Raw genomic sequence first — 14960 nt, 5'->3', positions numbered from 1 at the left:
ATAGTTCAACACTTACATCCATACGTGACTACTGAAAAACCATAGCTTTGATTAGATGGACCTTTGTTGGCAAAGTAATGTCTCTGCTTTTTAATATGCTGTCTAGGTCGGTCATAATTTTTCTTCCAAGGACCAAGTGTCTTTTAATGTCATGGCTGCAGTCACCATCTGCAGTGATTTTGGAGCCCCCCAAAATAAAGTCTGTCACTATTTCCTTTGTTTCCCCATCTATTTGCCATGAAGTGATGGGACTGGATGCCATGATTTTTCTTAGTTTTCTGAATGTTGAGTTTTAGCCAACTTTTTCACTCTCCTTTTTCACTTTCATCAAGAGGCTCTTTAGTTCTTTTTCGCTTTCTGCCATAAGGGTGGTGTCATCCACATATCTGAGGTTATTGATATTTCTCCCAGCAATCTTGATTCCAGCTTATGCTTCCTCCAGCCCAACGTTTCTCATGATGTACTCTGCATATAAGTTAAATAAGCAGGGTGAAAATATACAACCTTGATGTACTCCTTTCTCGATCTGGAAACAATCTGTTGTTCCATGTCCAATTCTAACTGTTGCTTCCTGACCTGCATACAGGTTTCTCAAGAGGCAGGTCAGGTGGTCTGGTATTCCCATCTCTTTCAGAATTTTCCGGTTTGTTGTGATCCACATAGTCGAAGGCTTTGGTGTAGTCAATAAAGCAGAAGTAGATGTTTTTCTAGAACTTTTTTGCTTTTTTGATGATCCAGCAGATGTTAGCAATTTGATCTCTGGTTCCTCTGCCTTTTCTAAATCCAGCTTGAACATCTGGACGTTCATGGTTCATGTATTGCTGAAGCCTTTCTTGGAGAATTTTGAGCATTATTTTGCTAGCGTGTGAGATGAGTACAGTTGTGCAGTAGTTTGAGCATTCTTTGGCACTGCCTTCCTTTGGGATTGGAATGAAAACTTGCCTTTTCCAGTCCTGTGGCCACAGCTGAGGTTTCCAAATTTGCTGGCATATTGAGTGCAGCACATCCACAGCATCATCTTTTAGGATTTAAAATAGCTCAACTAGAATTACATCACCTCCACTAGCTTTGTAATGATGCTTCCTAAGGCCCACTTTACTTCACATTCTAGGATATCTGGCTCTAGGTGAGTGATCACACCATCGTGGTAATCTGGGCCATGAAGATCTTTTTTGTATAATTCTTCTGTGTATTCTTGCCACCTCTTATTAATATCTTCTGCTTCTGTTAGGTCCCTACCATTTCTGTACTTTATTGAGCCCATCTGTGAATGAAATGTTCCCTTGGTATCTCTAATTTTCTTGAAGAGATCTCTAGTCTTTCCCATTCTATTGTTTTCCTCTATTTCTTTGCATTGATCACTGAGGAAGGCTTTCTTATCTTTCCTTGCTATTCTTTGGAACTCTTTACTCAGATAGGTATATCTGTCATTTTCTCCTTTGCCTTTCATGTCTTTTCTTTTCTCACCTATTTGCAGGGTCTCCTTGGAGAACCATTTTGCCTTTTTGCATTTCATTTTCTTGGGGATGGTCTTGATCACTGCCTCCTGTACAGTGTCACGAACCTCCATCCATAGTTCTTCAGGCACTCTGTCTATCATATCTGATCCCTTGAATCTACTTGTCTACAGTTTCACTGTATAATCATAAGGGATTTAATTTAGGTCCTACCTGAATTGTCTGGTGGTTTTCCCTACTTTCTTAAACTTAAGTCTGAATTTGGCAATAAGGAGTTCATGATCTGAGCCACAGCCAGCTCCTGGTCTTGTTTTTGCTGACTGTAGAGAGCTTTTCCATCTTTGGCTGCAAAGAATATAATCAATCTTAGTTTTCCATGTTGGTTGAATTATTTTAAAATAATATTAGACTTCATATGTGCCAGTTCAAATTAGAAGATAGTTCTTTTAGATAGAAACTTTGTTCTGGGGTTAAACTAGCTTTGTAAGTGTTCTCTGCATCTTTATTAGTTTTACTTGCAAATTTTATGATATGGATCATGAGGGTGGTTTATTCTTTGTGCTATTAAGTATCAAATATCTATGTTTTCCTTTGTAGTCATTTTTCCTTTAATTGAGCTTAACATGCTGTATTTTTTTTCTACTAGGATTTACATGACACACATGTCACTGCATAACATACTTCATAGATAGTATCACAGAGGAATGAGTGTGGTTTTGCAAAATTTCACGCTTTCTCATTTTCAGTAAAGCCTGTCATCTTTAAATGGAAGTGACATCATAGAGCTAAACTAGTCTCGGCCCTCTTCTAATTCATTCTACAAGGAAAATTAAAGACAGCATTTGCTACCATATCTAGATTTGTGCTTGCTCACTTTGGAAAAATTACGTGGGCATGTGATGTAATTATGTAATTGGGTAACCCCTTTCCAGTAACTTAGAGACTGTCTTTCCAGTTTAACTTTACTCATCTTTAAGGTCATGAAAAGACAGGAAATGGCAAACTAATCCTGTTTCTTCTGAAACTATGTTACTAAGCAGGATATGAGAAAAAGTTACAAAGCCTTTCCCTTTTCTTGATTTTACATTTTTGCTCTGCTTCATTGCCACCAAGGAAGGGGAATTTGAGGGAGAGACTGAGCACTTTGAGTGTTGGGGTAGAAAACATTTGCTTATTCACAGAACTGATGGTCACTGGTTCTAGGACCTCCTTGGGTTCTATACTTCAAAATTATCCCAGAAATGCTGCCTACGATTGCCTGTTCTCTGTCTCTCTGTGTTGGATTTATAAGAGAGACAAGTGACATGGTTTCTAAGCCCAACATCTTTTGTAGTGAAACCACAGGTGAAAATGCCATCAATTTCTTGTTGCCTTGTTTCCAGGAACAAACTAGTTTGATGTTATTTCGTCTTCGATTTTTGCAGAACGTCACATTCAATTCTCAACTGTCCTGTTTTTGAAGAAAGATAAGACTTTAGTTTTGATTGAATTTTCCTTAAGATCAGTTATTTCCAAGTCCAGTTTATTAAAGGCCTAACACTGTATCAGTTCTGAATTCTCTGAGGTCATACTCAGGTTCATCTTTGAATTAAAGACAGTCTTTTTTTTTTAAAAGCATAAATTGTGAATCTTGAGTTATATTAAAAGCATTTGTTTTCTATGCAAGAGGAGAGAGGATAGGTAAGAGTAAACTGGGAAGATTATTTTTCCTCCATTATTGTACTTAATGGTTTTTTCCTTAAATTTGCACAAATTTTGATACAAATCTATTAAATATACACTTGTTAAGCTTACTGTTCTATTTGATTCTTTGTTATTTACATGTTGCTGATTTCTGCAGTTGACTTAGAATAAACTTTTGGAGCATGAGAGAGTCTTAGAAGGATATAATTTTTTCCCTTTATCTTAGCACTGGAAAGATGAGTCAAGAAGAAAGTGTGATTTGGTACCAAACATAGAGAAGGCTGCATGGTTCCTTACCTTTAGTGTCTCGTGGTTCTATGGAGGAGAATTAAATGTATTTTGCTTTATTGGAGAACATTCAGTGTGAGAAAATGCTGGAGAGAAAGTAGCTACTTATACCCCACTTATGCCACAGATTAATTAGCTGTTGAACACCTATGTTCATGACACAACTCGGTAGGTGGCACACCTGTGCAGATGGAACTCCTGTTCTAATGACAAACCTAATAATATGGCACACACTTGTGTGGATGGAAAAAATGGATGGTACATACTTGTAGGATTTTGAGAAATCTGTGTGGAAAGCATTTCTGTGTGGATGACACACGAGGGGATCCTGATGTTTGAGCTTTGGTTGGGCAAATTGTCTGTGCCTTTGAGAAATGAACAACATGTACATTTTCTAAAATCTATAACATTTAGAACTCTCAAACTCTGGAAAATACTTCCTTTGCTATTACCTGCCCTATATCTGAAAATTGTTGGGATCTTAGGGTAAGGAGTCTTGATCAGAATCACTTGCAAAAGATAGAAAGATTAAAATGAACCATTATAATGTCAAATCTCTGCTCAGAAATGTTGAATGTTATCTACTTGTTTGGTTGCGGGTAGTTGAAGATGTTTAACATCAAAGTCAAGGTGACCAAAGTCTAGTTTTACCGTCCTGCTTCCTTTCTCTCCATCATCTCCAGAGGGATGAAGCGCTCTGTCAGCTGTAGTCTTTATCATCATATCTATTCTCCTTATCTTTGATTCAATGTATGTTTTTGCTCAGGTCACTGCCCTTAGTAAAAGTTTCAATTTCCCCATCTCTCTGATATCTGATCATCTTTCTACTCCAACTAGGAACTTCTCTTGTCTCAAAAGATTTCACTAGACATCTCAAGATTCAGTGATTTTTCTTTTACCCTTATAAACTTATAAGAATATATTTTTTTGATGTGTAATTTTTCTATTCCAAACAACTCTTGTTGTTTTATGGGTGTGATTCTCTTCTCTCCCACCCAATGGCGATCATTCCTCGTTCTGCCTGCCTCAGTGGTTGACTTTGCTGACTGTAGAGATGATGCTTCCTATTTTTACACACCCAGACGTCAAGAGATGAATACCTCTAACTAGTTGGGCTTTCCTTGTGTCTCCTTTCCAAGGAGGTCCTCCTGGCAGGTTTAAGGTCTTCTCAAACTCTGGTGTGTTTAGTCTGTCAATTTCCTAAAACTCAGGCCCAGGCTCCCCCCCCCACCTTTTTTTTTCCTTTTTCCTCAAACTCTGAATTCTCTGTAGTACAACCTGGGCTATCTGCTCCTCTGAACACTTCATGAAGCTCTCCATGCCTATATTAGCCCCTTCTGGCTTCTGTTTCTAAAACTCATATGCTGTCATCAGAACCATGGAGCAGACTGTGTCAGCATAGATGGGAACTATGTGTGTTTGGGAAACTGAGGTGCACAAGTTATCTGATAAATGCCATTTAAGAAATAGAGGTAGCATTGTGGCTGCTCAGTTGATGCCTATTGATGGAAGATTTAAGGAACAATGATTGTACTTTACTGATTATTTCGTCTTGCCTCTTCAACAGGCTATTCCCAGCTATTCAGTGATTCAGCTTTCAATTATTTTTTTTTTTTGGTCATGTCTCTGAGCCACTTCTTACCTGTCTCCTTCCCTAATTGTTTATGTCCTTGAAAGTCCCCCTCTAACCCTAGCACTTCTACCTTATACCAGCATGCTTTGCTGTCTGATGATATCTGTATTTCCTGCAGTTCTTCTCATTTGTCCTGAAATCCCACACCAGCACCCATGTTCAATAAGTTTAATGGAACTTTGTGATTACCTCTCAAGCCCTTCCTAGCCCCTTGTCCTAATACCTTAAATACTAATTTTCAGACTTGAATCTATTTTGGTGACTTATTAGATTTTTCTTTCAGCCTTCCTCCAGGGGACATCAATTTCAAACCATCACAAGCACAGGTGCAACTTCTGCTCTTATAACTCCCACCCACACTCCTAACTCCACTGTATCTCCTGATAACACCATATTAAGTCACTAATGGCTAGAGTTTGAAAGACTGAATGTTAAAAGCATAATTAGAGACTTAAGGGAAACAAATTGTACCCATAAAATTTAGAATTAATTTCAGGAAAATAGGGCAATTGAAGCACCTCGTGCAATTTGAAATGACTTTTCTAAACGAGCGACTGTGCCAGAAATCAGCCCCCTCATAACTCCCCCTGTTTCCTTCTTATTTTCTGCCCAGAATAAGGGCAGGTCAGTGGGGTAGGTTTGGCAAACAGCAATGTACATTTCCTGTCAGAATATCAAAGGCAAAGAGCTCACCTTAAAGTTAAGCTTTCTCTCTCTAGTGGAAATGGAAAATGGGAGGAGGTGTGTGGGTGAGACCAATCACTGCCCTCAGGCAAGCTTGAAAAATTGCAAGACCAGAACCTAGACATTCAAAGAGGCAGTATTTCTGAGTTCAGGCTAATCCCATCAGCCAGTAATTTCTCATTTCTCGTATCCCGTATTGGCTCACGGCGCCATCCTAGTTTACACACAGTCATGTTACATGCCTTCAGTCCCTTCTGCCTTTGCCCAGGCAAACTTTCCCTTAAGGAAATAAATCCTGGGCAGCCTACCTTGGTCTATCCACTCCCATCCATTCTTCTAGTCATGTCTACACCTACTCGCTCACCTCCAGGAAGCTTTCTTTGACCGTCATAACCCCCATCTGTCTCTCCTTCCTCACAACACACAGAGACCAAAGCAAATTGTAGCAGTTCCATGAAGGGCACTGTGTTAGCCACTGTGGGTGCGAAGAAGAAAACATGATTCTACTTGTTAGGAGTTCACAGATTTCAGTGGGAGGAAGCAGCTAAGATTGTAATGATAGAGCATAGAGGTACCCGTGGATAGGATGCTATGGGGTCCCAATAGTGAAGTTGCCTGCCACTGCCCCCTCCCTAGCTATGAAATTCCAGAGAGGCCATTGCTCTGGTCTTCAGCATTTTCCTCTTTAAAGTGGTAAAGTTAATAATTTTTCTGGTAGGGTGATTTTATATGTTAAATGAGCTAATGATATAAAACGCATGGTAAAGTTCTCACCTATCTGTATCTGTCTGTTCTGTTGCTCAGTCGTGTCCGACCCTTTGCGACCCCGTGGACTTCTCCTACCAGGCTTCTCCGTCCATGGGATTCTGCAGGCAAGAATATTGGAGTGGGTTACCGTTTCCTTCTCCAGGGGATCTTCCCGACCCAGGGATCGAACCCGGGTCTCCCACATTGGAGGCAGATGCTTTAACCTCTGAGCCACCAGGGAAGCCCTATAGTTCTCACCTATAGCAGGTGCTAAATCATTGTTTCCTAGTCAGTATCCAGGTTAGAAAATTGTTAAAAAGACTCCAATTACAGGTTTGGTCACAGTTTGTGGCTATTTTTGACTCCAGGTCAGGCTTTTCTGACACGCCGTGTTTAGTCCTCTCAGGAGAACAAGAATGAAGATTATGGATGAATCAGAGTATCTTTAACCTTAGTCTTAAAAACCCATGGCTATGGATGATGGCTAGGGTTTTTCTTTGGTTAGAAAAATTAGGACAACAAACCCATGGGGTCTAAGTTAGCTTAGGCTGGTGATATTGGATTGGCAGTAAATGTCTGGAAAATGTGAGTAAAAACTGTACAAATTTCTCTAAAAGATTAACCATACAAATTTCTGCTCTGGTGGGACTCGATACAAAATATTCTTCCAAAATGTCTTTTTCCCTGGGGTCCCCAGCTGTCTCACTTTTGGTGCTACTGAAGCGAAAAGAATAGAACAGGGAAAATCTCTAAAATTCAAATGAAAATGCAGATTTAAAGCAAGCAAAATTAGGCCCTTTAGCATTCCTTCTCACTGGCCTGTGTAGTTACTTCAGGCACTGTGTACGAATTTTAGTAAGACCTTGCATCTATTCTTGGTGAGAGATGAAACACTATTGCTTTTGTTTGGAAAATTCTCAACTGTCCTCTTACACCAATCTCAGAGGCCAAGGAGAACAGGAACTCATGTCTCTTATGCTTAGAAGTAGAAATAACTTAGGGGTTGGTCACACAGTGACACTAGTGGTAAAGAATTCACCTGCCAATGCAGGAGACATAGAGATGCAGATTCCATGCTGGGGTCAGGAAGATTCCATGGAGGAGGGCATGGCAACCCACTCCAGTATTATTGCCTGGAGAATCCCATGGACAGAGGAGCCTGGTGGGCTACAGTCCAAAGGGTTGCAGAGTTGGACACAACTGATCGACTAAACATGCATGTGTGCTGATGAAAATATTGCAAATATTGCCTATGTTGCATTTAGCTACAAGGAATACCTTGAGTATTTTCAATAAGCACATGTTCATCTATTTCTGCTTTATTAACTATGCCAAAGCCTTTGACTGTGTGGATCACAATAAACTGGAAAATTCTGAAGGAGATGGGAATACCAGACCACCTGACCTGCCTCTTGAGAGACATGTATGCAGGTCAGGAAGCAACAGTTAGAACTGGACATGGAACAACAGACTGGTTCCAAATAGGAAAAGGAGTACGTCAAGGCTGTATTTTGTCATCCTGCTTATTTAACGTATATGCAGAGTACATCATGAGAACTGCTGAGCACAAGCTGGAATCAAGATTTCTGGGAGAAATATCAATAACCTCAGATATGTAGATGACACCACCCTTATGGCAGAAAGTGAAGAAGAACTAAAGAGCCTCTTGATAAAAGTGAAAGAGGAGAGTGAAAAACTTGGCTTAAAACTCAATATTCAGAAAACTAAGATCATGGCACCCGGTCCTATTACTTCATGGCAAATAGATGAGGAAACAGTGGAAACAGTGTCAGACTTTATTTTTCTGGGCTCCAAAATCACTGCAGATGCTGATTGCAGCCATGAAATTAAAAGACGCTTACTCCTTGGAAGGAAAATTATGACCAAACTAGAGAGCATATTAAAAAGCAGAGACGTTACTTTGTCCACAAAGGTGCGTCTAGTCAAGACTATGGTTTTTCCAGTGGTCATGTATGGATGTGAGCGTTGGACTATAAATAAAGCTGAGCACCTAAGAATTGATGCTTTTAAACTGTGGTGTTGAAGAAGACTCTTGAGAGTCTCTTGGACTGCAAGGAGATCCAATCAGTCCATCCTAAAGGAGATCAATCCTGGGTGTTCATTGGAAGGACTGATGTTGAAGCTGAAACTCCAATACTTTGGTCACTTGATGCGAAGAGCTGACTCATTTGAAAAGACCCTGATGCTGGGAAAGATTGACAGCAGGAGGAGAAGGTGACGACATGATGAGACGGTTAGATGGCATCACCGACTCAATGGACATGAATTTGGGTAGACTCCAGCAGTTGGTGATGGACAGGGAGGCCTGGTGTGCTGTGGTTCATGGGGTCTCGAAGAGTCTGATATGACTGAGCGACTGAACTGAACTGATAAGACACTGTGGTGGGTAAAATAAGTGAACAGAAATTAAAATGTATATGTCCCTTGCCCTCAGATAGCTACAACCTAGAGGGGAAATTTTACTTTTGACTCTTGTATCAGTGGAATGGTGACATGTGCTCAATATTAAATTATGTAATAGGAATCGCTAGGCACTGTATAGTCTAAGGGTTCATGAGGAGGATGGCAAAAAGAATACAACAGGTATAAAGATCATACTATGGAGGGGAATCTGAGGAGACTTTTCAGAGGAGATGACATTTTCTGTGGAATTTGTTTAGAGGCAGAACTTTGTTAAATACAGAGAGAGAAAATTTTCCTGATTGAAAACATTGGTAAATAGTCTTTGTCTCCGTGTTATCCGTATGATAATTGCATCCAGAAGAAGTGTTACATTTATTGAGAGAAGCATCTGAAGGCGAGAAGAGAGGGTACATTAAGGGAATAGAATTGAGGGTAGATTCCCAGGCCCAAGTTGGGTTGAGGGCTTGAGCAAGATGATGCTGAAAAGTCTGGGGGTCACCAAATCTTAGGATATGATCTGTTTGTCTTCTCTATACACTATCAAGAAATGAAATTATAAGGCCTTAAAATAGAAGAGAGGCAGAGACAAGATTTTGATTTCAGAAAGATTCCATCAGAACAGGACCGTATTATGAATTTCTAGAGTTTTAGGCACTTTTGCATTATGGTATTTTCTTCCATTAAAATTTTTGCTTAAAAACTTAAAATTTTACAATTATTTTTTGACTGCATTTGTACAAAGGCAAATAATATTATATATTAAGACATTTTCTTTGACCTGAAAGTTCATTTTTAAAAATTCTGATTTCAAAGGAAATTAAACCATTTCAATAGGCCTCTAAAAGTAACATAAGCCTGAAACATTTTTCCTCTCAACCTAATGAACAAGTTGGCTTTGGCTCTGAAAGCAACAGTTGAAATGTTTCAAGGGGCAAATATCAGAAACAGAGCCCAAGGAAGACATTTTATCAATGGTCTAAATGAAAGTTATAACTAATGACTACAAGTTGTAATCCATGCAAAAACAAAAATCGAGATAATGTTCTGTGAATTAGTCTTTTACCAAACACACAAAGACAATCCAAAAGTAAACACATTAAAATTCACTTTAATCATTGTAAGGCTAAGAAATAACTGCAAAAGAGCTGTATATCATCATTCAAATTAATTTGAACTTTATGGCTTTTATCTTGTCCAAGATTGTTTATTATACAAGATTTTAATGCTTTTCTGTTTCTCCTACTCAGACCTCTACTATTTGCAAGTTGGCTAGTGTAGACACACAACCTTTTCATTTTTCAGTTACTGGTTTATTCTAAGATGTATAAAGATCAAGGTCATCTATTTGGTCTCCCAAGGTGTTTCGTCTAATTCATTGGGGTTTCAGAGCTATCATCTAAAACTGTTATTTCTTCTGATCTCTAGTAAAATCCCCTGTCTGTGATTGTAGGAAGCTCTCCTCTGAGTCAGTCTGGCTTCTTTTTACTTGTCTTGGGGAACATATAGTTTTGGGTAAAAATCCCATAGGCTCTAGGTATTGCAGCTACCTTGGTGGTGGGGGGCTTGGTGGGATGCTGATTTGTTTGGGGAAACTCCCTACTCATATCACAGAAGCATATTTTCTTGTGCTAGTTCTTTTTAAGCCTTGACTGGGTATGCTCAGATGAAGTGATTTATTCAGTTTATTTAACTCAAACTGTTCTTCTCCTGGACACTTATACCAGAACTTGTAGTCAGTCAAGCAACTCTTATGTTGACCTCTTTGTCTTGGGGTGATATTCTCTCTGCAAATCTTTGAGTGTTATCCCAACTTGATTGCAAGCTTCTGAGGCCTCCTGTGTGTCTTTTGTTTCTCAAAACCTCCCTTCTGGGGTGGTTACAGAGATGAGCGATGGTGGGGATAAGAACAATGTCTGGTTCAACAGACTTTTTTAATTTCAGTGTGGTGGATGTTAGCCAGGGTTTACTCAATCACTTAGTAGTGTTTTCCCATGAAAGTGAGTGTTAAACATTGATGTTGACAGAAAGGATGGTACTTGAGTAGAGTGCAGGAATATGGCATGGTGCAAAGATCATATACTTAAAATTTTTACTTTTTTGTTGTTGTTGAAGTATAGTTGATTTACAATGTTGTATTAGTTTCTGGTGTACAGCAAAACAATTCAGTTTTACACATATATTGTTTCATATTTTCCATTATGGTTTATTATAAGATATTGAATATAGTTCCCTGGGCTATATACAGTAGGGCTTCCCAGATGGCTCAATGGTAAAGAATGTGCCTGCCAATGCAGGAACCTTGGGAGACGTGAATTCAATCCTTGGGTCGGAAGATTCTCTAGAGGAGGAATGGCAACGTGCGCCAGTATTCTTGCTGGGATAGTTCCATGGACAGTAGAGCCTGGTGGGTTATAGTCCATAGGGTCGCAGGAGAGTCAGAGACAACAGAGCACACGCAGACACGCTATACAGTGGGACTTTGTTGTTTACAGTAGATTATATCTGCTAACCCCAAACTCCTAATTTATCCCCTCCCTTTCTTTACCCTTTGATAACCATAAGTTTGTTTCCTATGTATGTGAGTCTGTTTCTATTTTGTAAATAAGATCATTTGTATCATATTTTAGATCCCACATGTAAGTGATATCATATGATATGTCTTGCTTTGACTTACTTAAGAAAAAGGATATTTATAAATTTTGGAGAAGTCTCTTAAATACTCTCAGTCTGTTTCTTTATTTGTAAAAAAGAAATGGATCCAGGCATGCAGTTAAGATTAGATATCATGTAAGGAAATCCTAGGAGAAGGCAATGGCACCCCACTCCAGTTCTCTTGCCTGGAAAATCCCATGGACGGAGGAGCCTGGTAGGCTGCAGTCCATGAGGTCACTAAGAGTCAGACATGACTGAGTGACTTCACTTTCACTGTTCACTTTCATGCATTGAAGGAAATGGCAACCCACTCCAGTTTTCTTGCCTGGAGAATCCCAGGGACGGGGGAGCCTGGTAGGAGGCCGTCTATGGGGTCACACAGAGTCGGACATGACTGAAGTGACTTAGCAGCAGCAAGGAAATCCTAGAGCAAGTGTTCAGTGTATAGTTGGGATGGGAATGACATCCGAGGCACACACTAGTAGCTCGGTAAGTCCTGTCTGTTCCTTAACCATTGAGAAACTCCATGCACTGATTACTTGTCACCCCAGGGCCTCACACAGTCTCACCGGTTCACATGATCTGACTAGTCATGCCTACTTAAGGTTTTTAAAGGATTTATAGGCCTGCCACTTATGACGAAGACCTTGCTCTGACTTACACTCCAGCAGAAACCCCTCAAAAGGCTCTGACACATCCCCTTTAACTCAGCCACCTCCTTGCCTCTCATCCAAGGCCTTTCTTTGCGTCCTGACTTTGCCAACCAGAGAGTTAATGGAGAGGAAATGTCCGATTTTTGTGTGGCTGCTCTCTGTTTTTGTGTTTTGTTTTGCTTTGTTTTTGAACTTGAAAACAAGCAGAGGGCCCTAGGTTTTCTCCAGGCAGCATGGAATGAGCAGGATTTAATTACTGCTGAAGGGCTGGTACAAAAGGTTATCCAACAGTGTGCGATCTTATTTGGCACTGAACTTTGAAGCTGAGAATTATGGATTGTGGAACAAGATACAGCCGTCTGCTGCTGTCCCAGAGCCTGGAATATAGAATTTAGAGGAAACTGGGTTAGAGCTGATGGGACCTCTCAGGGAGGTCAGGGAGAAACTAACTAGCCATCCATAAAGCTGTCGAAGTAGTTATTTGAAGGAAAAGGCCAAGGCTCCTCTTCCATGTTTCTAAAAACTTCAAATAAAAATAGACAATTCAGCATTGACATAGATAGGAAATGGACAGCAATTGAGGTCATCAAACTCAGAAATGAAACTGAGGTAACCTATCATTGCTCGGAGGAAGACTGTGAAATTGGTAGCCACAGCCCAGGCTGGGGAGATGATGGTAAACGAGGGAAGAATATTTCCTTCCAATTTATCTAAGGCCACGAGAGAAACAGGATGACGAGGGAGTTGAAGAAGGGAAGGAAATCAAGGGCAGACCTGGGAGCCAAGTATCCATCATTCCTTTGGTTTTACCTTGAAAAGGCAGAGCTTGAGGTCTGCTGACTTTGGAGAATTGTACCTCTCATACTTCTTTGCTGACAGCCAGATGGTTTGGCATTTTGTGATATGGTTTGTGGAAGACTGGGTTCTCAGGTGGTGCTGGCAGGTTGGGAAGATCCCCTGGAGGAGGAAGTGGCAACCCACTCCTATATTCTTGCCTGGAAAAATTCCATGGACATAGGAGCCTGGAGGGCTACAATCCATGGGCTACAATCCAGAGTTGGACACCACTGAGCACATAATACTTCTGGAAACCTAGGCTGGGTCTTGATAAAATTGAGAAGTGTGCATATAGGTCCTTCTTTCTACCATTCCTTGAGTATTTTTCTTTAATTCTCTGTTCTTCCCAGGTAGCCAGTCTACTTAATACTCCTGCAAGTCTGTATTGGCTGCGAGCAAGCTGTTAATTATCTAACCTATCTAAAGTCAGCCAACTTTCATACCGCTGACTCCTGACTCAAAAACTCAAGTTTTGGGAAAAGCGGTTGCTTATGGAGATGAATGGGGCTTCCCTGGTGGCTCAGAGGTTAAAGCGTCTGCCTGGAATGCAGGAGACCCTGGTTCGATCCCTGGGTTGGGAAGATCCCCTGGAGAAGGAAATGGCAACCCACTCCAGTACTCTTGCCTAGAGAATCCCATGGAGGGAGGAGCCTGGTAGGCTACAGTTCATGGGGTCGCAAAAAGTCGGACACGACTGAGCGACTTCACGACAGTGACCTAAAGTCAGCCAACTATCATACCTCTAGGGTCTTTTCAGTGCTTGGGATGGTGGTAGATTGAGATAGTTGAACTAGATAGAGCCTCTGATATCTAGCTGAGTTCTGCTACTGGCCAATTGACCTTGGGAAAGTTCCTCAAAGACAGAATTTATTCTCTCTTCTCCAAGTGTCAACTGCAGTGCTCCAGCTGGGATTATTGGGCTTGCCCCCACATCTTAGACAAGTTTATAAGTACTTTCCATGTCAGGAATCTCACGTTCCCTGGAGTGGCTCAGATCATCTTTGGACAGATTTGAATATTACAAAGGTTTCCCTGCTGGTCGAGTGAAAAGTTTGCAAATCTACTGATTCATCAAGCCCATACAAAGGGCTGCTGTTGGTATTCATCAAATTGTAACATTTTCTTGGATGCTTATCTTTAACAAAAACATATCCAATGGCTACAAGGATGACCTTTTCTGCCTCCTTACCCCTCCATGTTGGAAGTCTTCATTTCCTGATGCCTGCTGCTAATATAGGACACATGTTGAAATGTTTATGCTAATTAGGCTTTGATTGGAATCTCAGAAACAAGTGAAAATGACAAGTTTTATTCCACTGATGAATTAATTAATAAAATGAAGTCGCTATTACACTGTTTGAAATCAGCCCTCTGATTTTTTGCAGGAGACAGGAGAATTTTCTACTCTAAAACCCCATAGTTTTTATGCAAAAAGCTGTGAAGAATTTACATGTTTTTAGGTCAAAGTACTGAGGGATCATTCTTTTGGTGAATAAATGACTAGCAATGGTAGATAATGTGCTGTGTGCTTAGTCGCTCAGTCATGTCCAACTGTTTGTGACCCCATGGACAGTAGCCCGCCAGACTCCTCGGTTCATGGGGATTCTCCAGGCAAGAATACAGGAGTGGGTTGCCATGCCCTTCCAGGGGATCTTCCCAACCCAGGAATCAAACCCAGGTCTCCTGCATTGCAGGCAGGTTCTTTACAGTCTGAGCTACCAGGGAAGCCCATGGTAGATGATAAAAGGAGGGATTTATTCATGTGACTGTGTATATGAATGAGAAGGAGGTATTGAAAGAGCAGATGTATAATCAGTGACCTTATGTCTGTGATTCTAATAAGCTTGCATTTTCCCAACTAAACCCTGTTTGGAAACAGAGTTTTTCTTTTATGTCTCAATG

The 14960-nt window shown here is 40.5% G+C and overlaps 1 non-coding gene across 1 annotated transcript; it reads left to right on the top strand.

Annotated features, from left to right (window-relative positions):
• The first annotated feature begins 13567 nt into the window (after positions 1-13567).
• On the top strand, positions 13568-13639 carry TRNAS-GGA (transfer RNA serine (anticodon GGA)). The gene has a single exon. It is a non-coding gene; the product is annotated as a tRNA-Ser (tRNA).
• Positions 13640-14960: the final 1321 nt, after the last annotated feature.

The sequence above is a fragment of the Moschus berezovskii genome, chromosome 11, assembly GCF_049115385.1.
Source record: "Moschus berezovskii isolate FMDL1 chromosome 11, NW_MosBer_1.0, whole genome shotgun sequence".
Classification (NCBI taxonomy): domain Eukaryota; kingdom Metazoa; phylum Chordata; class Mammalia; order Artiodactyla; family Moschidae; genus Moschus; species Moschus berezovskii.
This window is presented reverse-complemented; position numbering and strand designations above follow the sequence as displayed.